The following is a 20,272-nucleotide window of genomic DNA, read 5'->3' on the forward strand; positions in this document are numbered from 1 at the left end:
AGCCTTGCTTTCATTACTCTGCTTCTGCACAAGCATCATTTTTCGCAAGTGCAGCTGAACTGACACAAACGATGATAGATAAAGTAAACTCACTGTTCCAGGATTTTCCCCTTGTCAACAAACAATGCACTGCAAACATGCCGCTGCGCGATCGCAATGACCCGCCGCTGCGGCTCAACTTCAGCTGAGACTTATGGGCTGTGGCTGGCGCGGCGAAGCGAAAAATACTTTGATAACGAGAGGGGAAAAAGAAAAACAAATCCCGCCCGACCGGGAGCTGGGCAGTATCTCGGCGCAGGTTGTTGAAGCTTAGCGAACGAGTAAATAATTCGACTCGTAAATAGTTGGTACTTTCAAATAATTGACGTTGGTTGAGATTTATTTCAAATCCCACATAATGTGTTGATGACTTGATGTTTACAGTTTGTCGTTTTTCATTGCTGTACATAACTTAAGTCATATTTATAAGCCTATAATGCATTTCGGATTGTACACGTAATATATAAAGTACACTATTTCCTGACATCGCTTTTCGCTCTGCTTTATGTTGTCATTATCCATCGTGTTAGACTGAAAAAGTGAGTTTAATGTTCGTTTTGTATGAATTAACTTCAAGATCCCAGAATGAGTTCACATTCAAACTTTTCAATGGCTTTTTTAGTTAATTTGTTTCTATCTTGGCGTTTAAGATAACGAATATGATAAGACAGCATGGCGATAACAATTGTGAAGATAAGGACTCGGGCCTCGGGGGGGGGGGGGGGGGGGGGGGGGTTTGGTTTGACGGTTTGAATGTGAAAGTATTTTGGTTATCTTATCTCCACTTTAGGCCTGATAAGTTGATTACGTTTACTTTAGTCACAGAGTCAAAATAAGGAGGGGGGGGGGGGGTGATCACTACACCGCCTGCTTTATAATTTACTAGCAGAAGTACCCGGCATTGCCGGGCGGGGGAGGGGAGGGGAACAGGGGGGGAGCGAGCCCCTTGGCAAAGCGAGCGATTTTTTTTTTCATAGCGTCATAGCCTCCGAGTTCCACCAATTAGGTTGCAGAACGTGCAGTCTCGACGCTCGTCACCTGTTGCTCGCTGCAGCATGCCCACCACAACATTGCCCAGGCCCAACATAAACAGCGACCTTGCGCAATGCCACGATTCCCACGAACAATAAAGGAGACATAATCACAGCGAAAACACAATTTCGTTGTGTGGCAGGAACTTCTGAAAATGCCTGCCGTCGTCCTGGTGGGGCTTCCCAGGAATTCAGGTAACGCAGCCGGGTTGATCAAAGCATGGGCTCGGATAACTTGGGTGCCTTATCAGTCGACAATTGTTAAAACACGTGAACATTCGATGAAAGGCGTTATTTAGCGTTATTAGTTTCAATTTCTGGAATAAGGGGTCGGTATATTCGATCCGTCCACCGAACGGCTATCAACGGGTTGGACAAAAAATTGTACATTCCGATTTGAGTTGAGGCACGCAACGCTGCGTCATTATAGCCCACTTAACGGAACTATTAAAAAAAAAGTAACATGCACATGTGCACAGCAGCAGGACGCGGCAACTATTGAACTATCATGGATATCGAACGGTCATACGTGTACGCGCGCGAGCTACGAGAACGCTTGACATGCCCGATCACAACTCACAAAATGATAATGAAACTCCAACCGGGACTCGAATATGCCTGGGCAGAAACATTTTCTCCCTCTCTCTGACATTCCGAGCAAGAAATTACACGACAATACAAACTGTAATGAGATAACCCGGTCCCGGTGAGATAATTCAACAAAACATTCGTGGAAGATATACATGTTATTGTTATTAGGCTTCATCGGGGATTCACGATGAATGGGTTGCTAAACCTACGGGTAGTGGGACGTGCGTCAGGTCAGAGCACGCTATATTGAACGCTTAGCGTTAGCGGTGGCCGATCATCTGCATGTAGGCGGTGTATTTTATTTCATCCCGGTAAATGGAAGCTAAGTCGGAATTTAAGTACTCAACATCAGAAATGAATTTTTTTCATTGTTGTTTATATATTGTAATGAAATTCCATTATTTTTGAAGCCTTATTTTTTTTATGTATTACTTTGTCAGGAACCGAGCCGACCCGAGATCCCGTTATGAAAATTGAAAATTTATCGAGACGGTTCCGAGACTACTCCTGGCTCTGGGGGGTTGCTTGTGTACATCTCTCTTCTACGGCCAAACTTTTGATTTTCCTGTTCTATATGTTGAGACCCTTGGAAAAAATCTGGGTAACACTCCCAGATCAAGTACGTTTTTTCTGCACACCCCAATACGTGATTATGACTTGAGGCCAATTAGCCGAAATAGCAAAATTCAGTTTTCATGGAATAATTCAAGAGTAGGCAGCTTTAGATTCAAATGTAACATTTATTTATCATGTTTAGACATAACTAACACATTTTTAGCATGGTTCAATACTATAAACTGTCTTTTTTAGAAAAAAAACCCGTCATTTAGCTTTTTTTTCTCCAAAAATCACTTTCAGTTTGAAAGGCGCTCAAAATCCGATCACCTCTCATACACCCAATTATGTAGATAAAGCAACCAAAATTTGTCAGAAGCTTCCTTATGAAGCCCTTTAATAGGGATAAACATGGGTTTCTTTGTGGCTTATCAGTCTTTCACATTTTATATTTTCAGCATATGGTCCGACCTTGCCGATTTTTACAGCCGTACAAACGTAACTAATATCCATTTTTTGTTTTTCAGGCGTGGCCGCTGACGATGGAGTCTGTTACTCTCTCAGGACCGCCCGAAGACAGTTCGTTTGATGCGACTAACTGCATCATCTGCCAGAAAAGCGCGGGGGATAAAACTGTGAGCACAACTAATGGTTGCAAAAGGATACGAGAAGCAAGTTACATCCACAATGATCAAGTTTCCAAACGGCTTAAGCTGGTTAAAGGAGATGGGTTTGTTTATCATGTGACCAATGACTGTTACAAAAAATACACCATGACTTCAGTTCTCAATAGGAAAAGGAAGAGTCTCGCTGTATGCCAAAACCTGTCCCGTTCTGAGCAGGAAGAAGATAGAAGTACTCGTTCTAAGGCCGTCCGACATCCACAAATACAGAGACGTCCACAACAGCCTTACGTCAAGTGAAGTGTATTATCTGTGACAGTAAATCACACAAACAACAGTACACGAAATATCGCATTAGTGAATCAGGCCGTGCTTCAGCCTTTCTGGCTGCGACAAACTTCTTTCAAGATGATGTGTTCACCCGAACGTGCGACCTTCAAGATGCGCATTCTGTGTTTGGAGCAGATCTGTACTACCACAGGGACTGCATGACTAAATACTTGTATAAGTATGACTCTCGTGATAAAGCTTCCATACCAAAAGTGTCTGAGAAACAGCTTGCTTGGAATCAGGTTGTTAAAGAGTTAAAGCAAGGCCTAAAAGAAGGGAGGGGTTATGAACTTAGTGCTATCAGAGACTCTTTGAACAATATTGATGACAAATGTAACTTTCGTAATAGAGATGTAAAAGTTTTCTTGTTGAACACTTTTGGTAATGAGATTGATTTTACATATCCCAGTTCGTTCAAAAAATCAATGATGGTATTCAGTGTTCCAAAGAAAGTGTTAGCTGAGCGCATTCGTTCCCTTGATCCTGTTCAGGTATGCGCTGGTGTGATTAGGAAGGCTCTAGATGAGTATGATTTTGGCCTTGACGATAGCTTTTGTGATGCGCATGATCTAAAGCATTCCTTGAGCGAGATGAATATCCCTGAACCTGTACTACGTTTTTTCAGTCATTTGTACAATTTCAATCCTGACACATATGCAAAAGCAGCCGTAGCTGTCATGACAGAAAGTGATGAACCAGTTGATGAGGATGAAGAAGATGATGATGACTACGATACCGGTAGCAAGCCATCAGGTAACAGCCTCTCCACACAGCGTTGCAGAAAGATACAATCTGTCTTCCAAGTCATGTACTATATCCATCACTGCGGTAGAAAGAGAACTCCAATGCATATTATGAATGCGGAATCAGTTCATGGTCTTGGGCGTGGTGGCAAAATTGTAACTACAGTTCTAAACCACGGAGGACTAGCAATCAGCTACCCGGAGCTGCGTAGGTACCAACATGACCTTGCCACGTTTACAGCACAGCACAACAACGATCGCGTTTCACTGCCGTCACACTTTGATCCTGGGCAATTCACCTCCGGTGCAATTGACAACTGGGACCATGAGGGGGCAAATGTATCTGAACATGACACTGTGACTGTTCTCTACCAAGACAAACCCCCGTCGTCGACCAGTAAACCAAAGATTTATGACACGCAGGTCACACATGGTCCACAGTCATTCAGTTTAATATTAAAATGCCAGGTACTGTCCGACTTTCACAAGCCTGCACGCCGTGCTGACATCCCAGCAACTTACAAAGTGGCCGAACTGCCTTACACTTCCTCCGAAGCCGATGCAGCAAAACTGAAGGATATTTCTTGGTCACTCGCACGCTTGAACGTCATGCATGACGAAGTGTCCATCTACCCCGAGTCACAAACAATGCCATCTTGGAGTGCTAGCAACTCTGTTTGGACGGAGGAGGCCATCCCATTAAAGAATCTTGCATTTGTGCCTGTTCTGCCGCATCCAGTTACAGAGTATGCGACAGTTTATACGGCTATGAAGAACTTTATGGACATTGGTTCTCAGCTGACTCAAAATGAGATACCAATGTATTGTGATGAAGGTGTTTATTGCATCGTCCGTGATATACAACTGCTGAGACCAGAGGAATTCAGGACCCTGGTTCCATGCCTGGGAACGTTTCACTTAGTGAAAACTGTTTTGAAATGTATTGGCAAACTCCTGGATGGAAGTGGCGCGGACATCACATGGTTGCAGGCTGGTGTTTTTGGTCCAACTGTCATCGAGAATTCTGTTCTACATGGAGGTCACTACAGCCGCTGTCTTGAGGGTATGCAGCTCCTTGCTGAAGCCTTTAAACGCCTCCAGTACAAAGAATTCTTCTCCGAGAAAGGCATCGACCAATATACACATGAGCTTGCCATCCTGACGAACCTCCAGTCTAGTGTCAAGGAGAAATGCATCACAGATAGTCAGAAGTATATGGTTCAGTTTGCTGATGCATCAAAAACGTTGGTCGAAGATTTGAACAGATTCATCCAAACACGGTCTGATACCAATGAAAACTTCAAGTTGTGGACTCAGTTCTGGCAAATGATGGATATTGTCCGTGATCTGTTGAGAGCTGATCGTGAAGGGATTTGGGAACTGCATCTTGACGCTGTCCAGCGTGCATTGAACCTGTTTGCGGCATTCGATTCGACCAACTACTTGCGATGGTGTTCTCTCTACCTTGAAGACATGCGACATCTACCTGAGACTGCACCATCAGTTCATGAACAATTTGCCAAAGGCAATTTTTCAATCAGAGAGATACCCGGCCGATTCACCGCTGTTGGAGGAGACCAGAAATTAGAGCAAAGCATTAACCTTTCATCTAAGTGCAGCGATGGAGTCATTGGACATGCAAAGCAAAAACAGTATGTTGCCCAGTGGGACCTAATATACCATGAAATGATGGCAGTGAAGAACCTACATCGGCAATACAGTGATGTGATTGACAGGACACATGAGACTTACAGCCACCACGAATCATCTCAAGCCACAACGAACCGCAAAGAAGGACATATTCAGGAGATGATGAGATTCATTGAAGAGAAGGGGTCCCCTCTGTCTCTAGACGCTTCCAAAACACTACAAAACTTTGTGACAAAAGAGATTATGTCCGATGATATAAAAACTGACATGCTCAATGCCTTTTCAAAAGGAAAAGAGAAGTACCTGAAATTCAGAAAGGAAAGGTTTGTCACCAAGACTGAACGAATAAGCAGTACCATTCGAATAAGCAGCACAAACTTGAAGACGATGAAAACTCTTCGAAAGAAGCCACAGAAGACTACCAAGACGACAGTGAAGGAGATGAACATCGCTGAGAGAAACATAGAAATAGCTCGGGAGCGTGGCCTCACCACTGATGATCTCTTAAAGTACGATGTTGTTCCCTCCCCAGTGTTGTTTGATGATGCAGGAATGATGACTAAACCAGCAAAGAGCCAGCTACTGAAGGAGTTGGAGACGCACCTAAAACCGGAAGAATTTACATATAGTCATCGGAAAGACGCATCATTTGTAGTTGACATCATGGCCACAATCCGAAAGGTTAATGTTACGAAACTCTCCAAATTCAATGACCTTCTATCAAATTTCATGTCATTTTCGGCCATATATCATCGGTTTGGGCGGACTGACTATGTCTTTGACATGTATTCTCATGACCCATCAGTGAAGGACAGCGAAAGGAAAAGGCGAAGTGACACTCTACCCATCGAATATACTTCAATAGAGCCATCAACACCACTACCTAAGGATATGAACACATTCTGGCCTTCCAACAACAACAAACTTCTCCTTGAAAAACTGATCTACAGCCATGTTCGTTCAAATATTGCAAATACCGGTCAGTACCCAACTGTACTCGGACAGGTGACCAGAGAGAACGAGGATTGGAAATGTATGAAAATGCACAACGGAGATGAGAGCGCACTGGTACACCTTCAATCCACATTTGAAGAGGCGGATCTTCGCATACTCCTTCATGTTTTGGACGCGCTCAAAGAAGGACACAAAATATGTGTTGTCATCTCCAATGATACTGATGTAGTTGTTGCCTTGCTCCACCACATGCCTGTCTTTCTCCAACATGACCTAGAGGAGCTGTGGGTACGAGCTGGAGTTGGAGATAGCACTCGGTATGTGCCCCTTCATACCTTGTTCGAGCGCATCGGATGTCAACTCTGTGCTGTTCTTCCTGCCGTACACAGTCTTACAGGATGTGATATCACTAGCAAAGTTGGGACCAAGAAAGCCGCCTTGAATGCCGAGCCAGAAAAGTTATTGAAGCACTTTGGAGGGTTGCCGACCCTTTCTCAGCCTTTGATCAAGAATGCAGAATCCTACTTGGTCAAAGTACTGAAACCAAAAAGCGATGCGAAGAAATTTTCGAACTTGCGTGCGGAGATCTTCCATCATGTCAAAGGGAGTTCTCATCACAACCTGCCACCAACCAGCCAAGGTCTCCTGCCACATATGAAGTGTAGCTTTTTCAATGCCTACAATATCATGCATGCTTTGGAGCTTCATCAAGATTCTGAAAATGTGATCGCACTTAAGCCAGAGGATTGTGGTTATACGCATGACAAGGAACAGCTGATACCTGAGACAACGTGGAAAACTCTAGAATCACATTGGACAGTTGTCTGTTCATGCACTAAGTGTGCCAGGTCAACATGCCCCTGTAGGACCACCATAGTCAAATGTGTAAATTTTTGTCATTGCAAAAAGGCTTCCCCTGATGCCTGCAAGAATCCTGTCGCTTGATAAAGAGTACATGTATTGAAGTTGCACAGGTGGTAAATGGTGGTAATTGACAGCACGCGCTTCCTTGTTATGACAGTTATATTGGGTTTGTGGACATGTTATGATTTTAATTCATGAATCCTTAAGCTATGTAAGTGTAATAGTTTTGCTTAAGCTGAATTTTGAGCGAAATTTAGTCAACATCATTGCCAGGAGGTATTTGGCGGCCATTTTGAAATTATGCAAATTAGGTATATTCAAAAGGGGTTGATTATGGTTCCAATGAATAGCTTGCTATCAAAAACCCATACATAGACACCAAAATCAGCCGAATATCACACTTACTTCAAAAGTTAGACCAATTTAACCAATTTTGGTTTATACCGCTTTTTGGGGTAGGGGTAACCTTTGTTAACATTTGACCCCACTGTCACTATACAATATAATGAATCATAAATATGATGCATGGAATTATTAAAGGGCTTCATAAGGAAGCTTCTGACAAATTTTGGTTGCTTTATCTACATAATTGGGTGTATGAGAGGTGATCGGATTTTGAGCGCCTTTCAAACTGAAAGTGATTTTTGGAGAAAAAGAAGCTAAATGACGTGTTTTTTTCCTAAAAAAGACAGTTTATAGTATTGAACCATGCTAAAAATGTGTTAGTTATGTCTAAACATGATAAATAAATGTTACATTTGAATCTAAAGCTGCCTACTCTTGAATTATTCCATGAAAACTGAATTTTGCTATTTCGGCTAATTGGCCTCAAGTCATAATCACGTATTTGGGTGTGCAGAAAAAACGTACTTGATCTGGGAGTGTTACCCAGATTTTTTCCAAGGGTCTCAACATATAGAACAGGAAAATCAAAAGTTTTGCCGTAGAAGAGAGATGTACACAAGCAACCCCCCAGAGCCTATACTAGACGGGATTTTGAATCTAGCTAACAGCACCAGTCACAACCATAGGTACTCGTGGGGTTTGGGAGGTGTAAGGGCAATACAAAGGCAGTGGGAAATTAAGTTATTGATGTAAAGAGCAACTTTGCCGCAGGGGCGTGGTTTAGACCTATGAAATCAGAGGAGACAGTAACCTGGTGGGACACTAAGGAGTCGGGGATGTCCTGTGGGAGGAAGGATTCTGTTAAACAGATGTATAGTTTATTGGCAGTCAGCCTGATTTTGTAAGGTCTTTCAGGTTGGAGCGGAGACCTTGGATATTTGAAATCCACAATGTTAGAAATAGGGGGAGGAGGCACTGGGATGGTGCAGGATAAGGGGAGGCTTTGTGGGTGTCAAGGTGAGGCTTTGGGTGGGTTGAGGGGGAAGTTTTTGAGTGTGTAGGATGTGGTGGAACGTTTGAGTGTGTGGTGTGTGGGGTGTGGGGGAATGTTTGAGTGTGTGGATTGCAGTATAAGGTTTGAATGTGAGGGGTGTGGGGATAAGTTTGAGTCTGTAAAGTGCATGGGAAGGTTTGAGTGTGAGGGATGCAGGGGAAAGTTTGTGTGTGGGGGAAGGCTTGAGTGTGTGCTGTGAGTAGCGATGCCGAAAGGGGGCAAGAAGCTTTGAGGGGTGGGGTGCAGGTAGACACTTTTCCTGATTCCATATTCCCAACTTTTACAGATGGAGATAAAAATCATGGGATGGGAGATTAGAACACTTGTTAAACGCACGGAGTAATGTTACACTGTATCAGCCGAGGTGAAGGGTGAGGGTAGAGCTTTGTGGATGAGGCGCGGCGCAGACAAAAACCTCAGAAAAATAATCAGTTTGAAGAAGAAGAGACATATTTCGTGTTGGATAGGAAGAACACGTGTAGCATTTGTGAACGAGATACAAGGGTCAAAATGCATTCCAAAAATGATTTTTTTTTTTAAAGAAGAAGCATTATATATTTAATGTAGATTCAGTTTGGAGAAAGGATGGGGGTGACCAGGGGGAATGTAGAACCAGGAGCAGAGGGGAATTCAATAGAAACGAGTCATTATTGAGTGAAATATTAAGTTTTTGTTTGTTTGTTCTGATTTTTTGAAACGAGGAGAGTGAATAGAAATAGGAAATATGATAGTGTTGAGGAAATAGAAGCAAAGTTTTAGATACTAGCAACGGTACCCGCCCTATGGGCGGGGCTTCAATTGGGAAGCCCAAATGAAAAGGCAAAATATCAGAAATTGAAGGCTTTTTTATTTTAAACGATTCATATAAACATCCGTTGAATCATGTAACACACAAATCATCAAAATCTAAACAGTACATGGCGCCCATTTTGAAAAAAGATTGAATTCTGCAAAACGGAAGCGTCCGCTACACGTCCTTCTCAGTCGCACGTTTATGTGTGAAGAGTGCGCGCCAAATCTGTAACACGGAAGCGGCTGCTACACGTCTTTCTCAGTCGCACGTTTATGTGTGAAGTGTGCGTGCCAAATCTGTAACACGGAAGCGACCGCTACACCTGTTTCTCAGTCGCTTTGCACACGCTGCCATATTACTTCGGAGCCGCATGTTTATATCGGAAGAGTTCGTCAGGAGTCGATCTACTCTCTCCTGGTACGTAGAATAAACAGTATTTGTAGAATTTCAACAAAAGCCACATCACTGTTCATATCGGTAAATATTATTCCATAGTGTTTGGGAAAATTGGAAAACTTGCAAAAATTGGAAAAACAATATAGCCTATTTTACTCCCAGGGGTCCCAGGAATACCCACCCAAAATATCATTGCGATCGATTGGGCCGTTTTTGCGGTACCTTCGAACGGACGGACGGACATTTGGTGAATTCTTCTTAATATGTGGTACTGATTAGATATGTGGTCCACTAAAAAGATTTCAATGACTGATGGTGAAAGCTTAGGAGCTCGAAAGACGGTCTCTCTGCAATATATTTATCTCCAAGTTGTAGAATTTACCCAGGGATATTCTTGATGATACAAAGTGAAATAGAGTGTTCTTAAGTAAAATTAAGGTCATGTTCAAAGTAGTTGAACAGTTTCTTGGTATTAATTCAGATCAGAAATTGGAGATGCAGCAGCAGATATTTGTTTGTTTCAATCTTGAGGAATGTTTCAACACATTGGAGTGCCATCAATCCATCTCTCAATGTCTTCCTTGGTAAATGTGCACTTCTCATGGTCTACAAATCTTTTCTCCATAGCTCAACGGAGTACTGATCATTCCTATATGTCAGTAGCCCATCTCCAACCCTGCCGTTAGATGTCATAGAATCCAATATTGTCTCACCATAGACATGGTTAATGGTCTTATGACTTATTGCCACCTCTCATCCAGTCATATTCCCCCTGCTCCTTTCTCCAAACCTCTCCACCCCTGATACCATACACTTGTTCTGTCAGTATAACCCTCTCCTTGGTTGCCTTCTAAAATCCATGCTGAACTCTCAATTACACTTCTTTTTTCCTCTTTTTCTCACAACTGTGGAATTGCTTCCCCAAGTCAAAACAATCGCACTCTTACCTTCAGGGTTTTATGATGGCAGCTCACCACCATCTCATGTCATTTTGCATTCCTATCAATGATGTTTTCTACCAGTGCTAATGTCCCCCACGTCCAACCCTTTTACTCTATTTTTCTCGTTATTTTCTCCTCTTTTCCTGTTTGTTCTTCCAAATACGTGTTGTATAGACCCGGTTGTTTCCCCACAACCCCAGCCCATTTTTATTATGTTCTCTTTTTATTGTCTGTTATCTTACCCATCCCGCGAGCTTATGCCCGAACCCCATCTTTTTGTCTACAAAAAAGTAATACAGAGAGTTTCTTCAGCAGCTCAATATTTCTCTAAAGTAAAACTAAGAACAAGCTTTTTCACAGGATTCAATCTTTATACATGCTAGCCAACACGAATCAGAGCAATGAGATGATACTGCAGGAAATGTAATGATATTGATGTTTTTTTCCCCACCTATTCTGATTTTCCTCTTCAATACGTATTCAATTTTGCTTTACACTTTTTAACTAACAAGGTATTTTGTGCATGACTATTCTTTACCATGTTATTAGTTTTGTTGTCATTGTGTGTTTATGGTCTTTCTATATTGAAGTTATTCCGTTTTATCTTGTATAGTTTTCTTTAACCCAATTTTTGTTTTCTAACTTCTTCAATTCCCTTTTCATGGCATTAAACTTGTAAACGTCAGTTAATGTAGTCAGAGAAAAGCTTTTGCTGTGTGACACTGTCTAAATCCAAGAGCTGGAGTTCCAATTCATTGTTGATGTCATTGTCAGCCGGTGATGAATGGATGGTTCCCAGTGTCCACGGCTTTGGATTTTGAGGCCCAGCTCTCGGCTGAGACGAGACCACGGATTTGCCATAGGTCGGCCACTTGCTGTGCCATAATAAAGTGGCCAAAAGCTCAGCTGGAGGCCATTTCTTTATTGGACCATGCAGCAGTGAGCTTATCCTAATCCTCTTCTTCCTTTCCCTCATATAGGAATAATAATAGTTCAGAGAGAAAAAGGAAAAAAAAGGCTTCTAAGCCGAGGAAAATGCAGTAATGTGTGTGAAACTAAAAAAAAGATTGTCTCTGTCGGTCTACAATGTGTTGCACGTTGCAGTCCTATTTCTATCTTTATTCTTTTCTTTCCACTTTCCTAATCGTCTTTATTTTTCGCTTTTTATTCTGAGTTTTTTTCAAATTATTATGTTTAATATCGTTTCAATTTTTATTTTCTTGTCTCAAGGCCATTTGACATTTTGACACGTGTTGAATGTTTCCTTGGAAATTCTCTTTTTCTTAGGTGATCAGAAAACTTGTAAGTTTAGGAAAGATTATGTCATGGAATCCATAACTTACGAAAATAAAATAAATTATGATGATAATAATGATCATTTTGCAAAATGTTCAGAACAGTTTTTGCACTTTACATTACAGTTTGCAGTTTTTGCACATACATCCAATGTACTTTACATTGCCATCTTTGCATGGACATATTATTCCTAAAATTTCATTTCTTGCTTGTGATCTTTGCTCCGCCCTCCAGATGGTCTGGGTGGAATCAGACGTGGGCTGCGTCAAATCTTTGCAGGAAAAGCAGACTCTTGAGGTAATACAGCGGCAGCAGCAACTACGGGATCAGCGTGAGCAGCAGGTGTGAAACGGGATACTTGCTTACTGGACACACACTCCACCTTAGTCTATCCCACACTCTCAAGGGATAATCTGTTACTTGTCTGCTGGAGATACTTAGGTGGCCTCAATTTAGTTGGTGTCTTTGCCTGCATTCTTTTGGAATTTCTGTGAATTATTGTAATGGAAAATGATTGTTAATTTGATTTTCTTTTGTCATACACGTTTGTTTTTAACTCTTGCCTTTTGTGTACATGTGACAGATCACTTCATTTTAACCCTCTATTTGATTTCAGGCCTTTCACTTGAAAGTCTTGCTTTTGATAATGCTGTGTTTCTAAGCTCTGTGTAAGCTTATTATTGATATTGTCATGTTATAAGCTTCTTATTAGCACCACAATCGTGTTTTGCATTATGAACACTTTATAAGCTCACAGTTGATTGTGTTCATTGTCATAATCGCCTTATTTTACCTCCACTCAGTTTCCTTGGCCTTGAGCCCAAACTCCATCATGCCATCATAATAATATACTGGTGGGGGCGACAGTGGCTTGTCGGTAGTTGAAGTGTTAGTAAAACTGCTGCTATGGCAGCAAATTCGACTTAAATTAGGGGATTGAAGTCCATTATTTTGGCATAATTATTAAGCTCATTGGCCTTGATTTTTGTCTACCATTCAATCGTAATTAAACTTGTCTCTAAAACCAACAGGAATAGGTCACATCTGGATTAACAAACATGTTTAGGACTTGTTCTTCTGCCAAGTTGATTAAGTTGAAGTGAAATCATGCTGTGGTTCAATTTTAGAAAAAAACTGATGTGTTCGTCTTTTCAATACTAAACCTATCACGAAAGCAAAGATTTACTAAGAAATGAAAAGTGATATATTCCACGCCGATCAACAATCTGTCATGCAACACTCGGAAAATTGATGCTGGGTAGGTAGCTTTAAACTACAGGAGTAGGTAGTGTATTTTTTGTTGACTCTCATATCCAAACAAAAGACATTTTTCTTACTAACTTTACAATTTAAGTTTATTGGCTTTGAATTTTGTTCGTATGCAAGTTTTATGAGTCAATAAACCATGTGATGTGAGGTGCATTTGTTTGAAATGTTAATTTATTCATTACGGTTATTACATTTGTACATATGGCAAATTAAAGCTGGCTTCCATATTTTCATTTGAACTAAAAAACTATTTTTCCATAAATTTCCAAATGGAGTGTTTAACCCATTAGACCTTTTGCTTTCTCTCTTATTAGATGGCAGATGTGAGAAGCAAGATTGGCAAGGGGCAAGAAACACAGAGTACCGAGGCTGCATGGGTATGCAAGACAAGTACAACGCAAGGCCATGGTGAAGCCTGCACTGCTTGCTGCTTGTGCAACACAAGGCAAAGTTGAACTTGAAAATGATGTGAGAAGCACAGATAATTTTAAAACATTTCAATATAGTTTATTACTCTACTTTGATGTGAACTTCCATTGCCAATTCACCCTTTTGCAAAACCTTATGGTACTGTCATGGTTCTAAAACAGGTAGGGTCCTAATGATGAATGGTGGTCAAGCTTATGCTTTACATGTCATTCGAATAATTGGTATAAATAAATAGTGATGAGCAAGGGAGTATGCAAATATGTACTAAAACTTACATTTGGAGCTTCCATGCAGTTACTCAGTTTACATCAAATGAACACTCCATTAATATAGTTTTTACAATATATTAAAGTCAATTTGCCTCATTAGGTGGAGTTGTGTTTCTGTAATACTAGAAGAAAGGGTACCACAGGGGTTAAATAATCAGCACAGGTTTGCAAACTAAGGGTGCAAGGTATTCTCAGATTAAAAGTGATTCACTTTGATTGTACCTGCACCATGCAGTCGGCCATCCAAAACCCAACAAGGCCCATTTTTTTGCTCAGCATGCTTAGCCTTTCATTTTGTCTGCACACAAGAAATGGGAAGTTGGCAAAACTCTTCCCTTTTCTTAAGAGCTGTTTTTGACCATTTTATGATTTTTTTATTTTCCCATTCCTTTAGCTTTTCTTTATTCTTTCTTCTTCCTCAAACTCAACACTTGATCTAGCTCAGTAAAGCGTCACACAGCAGGGAGTGCCTGGCGCTGGGCAGGCGCACCGCCATTTTAGCTCCTGATTGTGTTTCATTCCGGTGGGGGGCGGGAGACTCTAAGGGAGATGTGGAAAAGCAGAAGGGGGGGGGGGGGGAGAAGAAGTGGAGGAGAAGGATGTGGGGAGTGGTGCGCGGGTGGGAGCCAGAGGGAGAAGACAGGCAGCCGATCTCAACAGGGTTTCCTGTGCCCAGGCGGCCTTGGATTGTGAGAAGAGCAGCTATTGGAGTTTACTCTATGTAATGGAGACGAAAGACGACGTGCAAGGCAGAGAGAGAGCACAACAGTGACACCGATCGAGTGGAGGCGTCGTGGTGGCGGCCTCATCTGGCCGGCCATTGAGCAACGCGGGCGGCGCCATGATGTGCCACGGCCCGAGCGGGATGGCGCCCTGCCGCTTTCGTTTGTCGCAGTGGGGAAGCACGGCTGCAGGCGGCTGCTTATTTTTCGGTCCCAGCAGGAGCAAGGCAAATGTGGATCGCGATGAGAGAGTGAGGGAGATGGGGGGGAACAGGCGGCATGCTGCGCTCTGGGACTGGTAGGAAGAGAGGGGAGGGTGGGAGGCTGTCAGCTTGAAACAGGCGTTTTGTGAGCTTTTTTTCTTTTTTCTTCCTTTTTATATTAATTTTGGCTAAGATCTTCCTTTTAGCTGCCGTTTTCAAAAGGCAGCTGTTTTAGACCTCACACCCAGGCAGCTCTGCTTTTGCTTCCTGTGTGTTCGGCCTAGGCATATTGGGGGAATGAGACAGTAGGGGGTGGAGACGTGCCGCAGAGCGTGTTGGAAGAGAAAGAGGTGACTTATGGCTGAAGATGTTGTCGTAAGGTGGCGAGGTGAACCCTCCTTCATCCCTAGCCGTGACAGAAGACTGTTGATGCTGGTTCGGGTGCTGCAGGGAGCCAGAGAGATCAGGAACATGCACGGTGGTGAGCCAAAGGAAAGCGACAGAGCAGATGAAGGCTGCATTTGGGTCTTAGGGGCCTCCTGCTATGTCTGGCCTTCAGATGTTAGCAGGGGGATGTGGGGCCATAATATGTACTATTTCTTTTCAACCTTCTGCCCCTCCTCTCAGCCTTTGCAGATAATATAGTAAAAATAGGAGGTGGTGAAGATGTGTTGATTATATAAATAAATATTTTTTTCTCTTTTCCAATAGGGAAAAGGAGTAAGGTTGTGAATTTGTTTTTAATTTTATTCCTCTCCACATCTGATGGCAATGGAGAAATCTGATTATGCGGAACCATAAGATGCAGGGACAGGCTAACAAAGGGCTGTCCTTTCAGGGCCTTGCAGCTTGCAAGGCCTCCTGTTGCCTTGCCCTGCCTCGGAAAGATGCTGTGGGGTGGTTCATGCCTGACGGCACCCCTGTGGTGGCAAGGCGCAGTGCTGCACGGCAGGAGAGATTAGGAATGAAAGAGCGCTGGGATTCACCCCTCTTTTGCAAAGCTGAGAAAAATAGTATTAATGAGGAAAAAAATTTTGCAGGGGAGTTTCACTAATCTGCCACAATCATCGAAGATTTGGCCCTGTGATTGGCTGAGAGCGTTTTGGACACTGGAGGGAAACAACTGCAGGTGGGCTACCTGTCTACGGTGACACTTTCACTCATTCACCCTGCATCCCTATCTCCGATTTTACATTCTTCTCATACATTATATTATTCCTTTACCCCTTCTGTCCTGAAATGACACTTAAGCAGGCAGCCTTCATTCCCATTTTTTCTCTGCTTGATATAATTTGTTTAATTATTTTGTTATACTTGTCAGTTGTCTGGTCTGTTCTAATATAAATGCTTTGCACATTGTAATTAAAATGGAAAGCACAATTTGGTTTTAAATTATTTGCTAGGCAGGTCGGTTTTGATGTTCTCAACTGGGTTGCTTGCAAAAAACAAATGCAGACAAACATAGTTACATTGCTGCAGAAGTATCATGTGACTTATCATCACCACAATGTATGCAATCATCATCCCACATCCCTTTCCCAATCATCGTGTTTCTCCTCCATCTGTGTGATTAGTAAAATAAAAATAACAAGAGTTAATACAAATGGAGAAGAGAAAAAGGTTATGAAATGACAAATCCCAACAGTGCAAAGCCAGCTCAAAGACAGAATGTCAAATACTGGTGAATATATTTTCAAAATACAAGAATCTGACAGCTGAAACTGGCTTTGCAAGTTAATTCGAAAGTCATCTCAATTGTTTCATTCTTTGCTTATGACTATGCAGCAGAGTGATACGACAAGCAAAATTAGAATGTGCTTTTTAAAAACTTTTTTTTACTTTTACGAAATTAGAATGTGCTTTTTTACGACAAGCTTTTATAAATGTGGCCATTGTTCAAATGCTAAGTTCAAACTTCAGATGTAGTCTGAAACGCTCAGGTTTTCATCAAACTTAATTTTACATTCAAATATATGACTATATCCACCGAGCATCAAATATATGACTATATCCACCGAGCATCAAATATATGACTATATCCACCGAGCATCAAATATATGACTATATCCACCGAGCATCAAATATATGACTATATCCACCGAGCATCAAATATATGACTATATCCACCTAGCATCAAATATATGACTATATCCACCGAGCATCAAATATATGACTATATCCACCGAGCTTCAAATATATGACTATATCCACCGAGCATCAAATATATGACTATATCCACCGAGCTTCAAATATATGACTATATCCACCGAGCATCAAATATATGACTATATTTGAATGAGTTTGATGAACGCCAGTGATGCTAGTTTCAAAAGGGATTTTGGTGAATCTAATTTTCTTGTGATTGACACAGCACCAGGGATAAATGAAATTGATTACATCATCGGTGTATTGCACTTACCTTTTTTAATATCTGGGTACTTACTACTTCCTTTTATTCAATCATTATTGTGAACCCCTTTTTCTTGTTGCTGGAACAGAGCCCATCATCCCAAAGTTTTTTTCGCCTTATTGCTCACTTAAAACAAGTTTTGGCCAGGCTTTGGTGTTGGCCTGGCAGGCGCACTACCTAATCACTGGAAAGCCATGCTATATTACCGTTTTACCATCCAGGTGGGACCTGTCACAATGTCAATGATCAGGCAGGCCCATGGAGCATCAGGCCAGTCCTGTTGCTCTTCATGTGAACCGATAGTCTTTGTTGCAGTGACTCATCACTAACATAACAAACCAGCCTGACATATCATATAAGTTTGAGATATCTTATCCTGGCATGGCAAAGCCATCCTGCTCATGTTAATGTCAAAACTTCGCAAACTCATTCTCATAAACAACAATTCTTAACCTGATACAAAATGAAGAGCAAAGTATGAGAAGCAAACTTGGTAAAATGTTCCTTTCAATTTCTCAACATGCTTGTTTTAAAACTCTGTAGCAAATTTCCAGATCTAACATTAAGTATTTTTTCACTTAAAACCTAAATATCTGTAAAAACGACTACAGTATATAGCTGAGAGAAACAAGCAATTGGATATGGAAACACTATGTGTGCTAACAATACACTACCATACACCTCTGGTAATGTACAACAGCTGCATCTCCCTGGTACAGCACCCAGGTATCTGCTGGAGAGAACAGACAAAAGAGAAATGGCCTCAACCAGTGGAGGATAGGCTCAGACAAAATGTAAATGTAAGCAATGGATTAACACCCAAGATGCTGCACTAGTACAAGGAATTGCTGCACTTGTTTCCCTGGTAACTTAAAATGCATAAAGAAAGTGTCCATCAAGTCTTTCCAACCAATATTTTCAACCAAACTGTCTGAAGTTGCACTAATAATTTAATATTGTGATTAAGTGTGTGTGTGTGTGTGTGTGTGTGTGTGTGTGTGTGTGTGTGTGTGTGTGTGTGTGTGTGTGTGTGTGTGTGTGTGTGTGTGTGTGTGTGTGTGTGTCATTGGTTGTTATCTCCAGGTGCAGATTTTAGGAGGTGCAATGAAGTCCACCTCAGGCTCGAAGTATCCACCTCCATTTCGGTAAGAGATCAGGATTCATGAGCATTTTTGTGAAATTCAAAACTGTGAAGTTTTGTTGTTCTCCATGTTTTGTTCCTAGCGGTATTTTCAGGATCGTCACTGAACCCTGGACAGCTTCCCACTGTACCGTAATTTGTTTGTAGTAATATTCCCATGAATAGTCTTTAAGATCTCCATAAGGTTCTTCTTTATTATTCCCATTACTACAATTACCACTGGAACAATTTTAATGCTTTTCAGCTTCCAGGTTCTTTCAACTTCATTTTTGAGATCCTGGAATGTGGTAATTTTCTTTATTTATGCGTTGTTTAGGCCAAAATCACTGGGTACTGACACCTCAATTAGCAAGGCTATCTTTATATTTTTGTACCTCTACTATATCTGGTCACAATGCTTTGTTTCTGTGTTCACCCTCAAGGGGATCATTAGGTCATATTACTTCCTTGTTTTCAGTGATCGTTTTTGGTTCATGTTTCCATGAGTTTTCTGGAACTGGGATATTGATTTTTTTGCAGATATGCCAGTGGATTACTCCACATACTTTGCTGTGCCTTTGTGTACACAGCTGTTCTGACATGAAATTTTATATTCTGACAGGAGGTGTCCTGTGATCTCTGTTTCTATCTTGCAAAATCTACACCTGTCTGATTGATGGTCTTGGGAATTTTTTATGATTTGTTCAGCATCACAGTTGAGCTGACTTCTTCTTAGCCATTTCAACGAGCATTCTTTGTGTAGCCTATGGGACCAATCATTAGTCCCTGTCAGAGATAATTACATTGGTTCCGCCCCTTTTGCTTTATAATCTACCTGTGCAGGCATAGCGTGAGACGACTATTGCTCGGGTCCTCTGTGATAGTACTTCCTGCTTGTCCCAGCTAGGGTGCTGTGTTGTATCTGCTCAAGAAGCGTATTTCTGAGTTTTTCAACTCTCCGGTGAATTCCTGGCTGTCCAGTGGGTACCCATGTGCATGTAACCGGCAGAGGAAGGCAGAGGTACAGTGGAGTGTTTCCACCGTGATCTGGGTAACCCCTGATCTCTTGTGAAAAGGATATTTGCACAGTGCTGGCAGCTGCTGTTTTTTGATAGTTTTTATTACTTGGCTGCTATTCGCCTTTTAGGATATTCTCAAATGTTAATAAAGCATTGTATTGTATTGTGCTCTCCAACCAAACCTTGTAATAAATTCCATTTGTTTGAAATCTGTTTGTTCAGTTAATTTAACATTTACCTTTGGGGAATTGCCTTAAAATTACTTATTTAGGGTCTCCCACCCCATATTTGGGAGTGGTGTGGTCTGTAAACAAACTACCAGGAGCCCTAGACTCCTCTGGTGCCACATTTGGCGTAGTTGGCAGGACAATTCAGAGTTGGTTGGAGAGCCATACATTGGATTATGGGGAATGGTAGCAGCATAATGTTTTATTGATTGTAAAGAACAGCGATTGGCAGCGAAGACGGCACCCATTAGTGGACTTGAAAGCCCCGACCCTGTGCAGCTCCGCCACCTGGTGGCCCTTCCCTTGAACTTTTGTTATCAGACTGTGTCATAGGATCATGGAGGCGGAACTACAGATGCTACGGGACCAGCTGGACCAGCTTCGAGTTGAAAATGAGAG

The 20,272-nt window shown here is 41.8% G+C and overlaps 1 long non-coding RNA gene across 1 annotated transcript in view; it reads left to right on the plus strand.

The window, feature by feature from the left end:
* Nucleotides 1-260: 260 nt before the first annotated feature.
* The window catches only part of LOC144889759 (uncharacterized), a 77,738-nt gene continuing 57,726 nt past the window's right edge, over nt 261-20,272 (plus strand). The window contains exons 1-4 of the long non-coding RNA XR_013622052.1: nt 261-320; nt 12,440-12,547; nt 13,789-13,942; nt 18,591-18,652. This is a non-coding gene — a long non-coding RNA (uncharacterized LOC144889759). The remainder of the gene's footprint in view (nt 321-12,439; nt 12,548-13,788; nt 13,943-18,590; nt 18,653-20,272) is intronic.

Source organism: Myxine glutinosa, chromosome 1 (assembly GCF_964187855.1).
Source record: "Myxine glutinosa chromosome 1, kmMyxGlut1.1, whole genome shotgun sequence".
Taxonomy (NCBI): Eukaryota; Metazoa; Chordata; class Myxini; order Myxiniformes; family Myxinidae; genus Myxine; species Myxine glutinosa.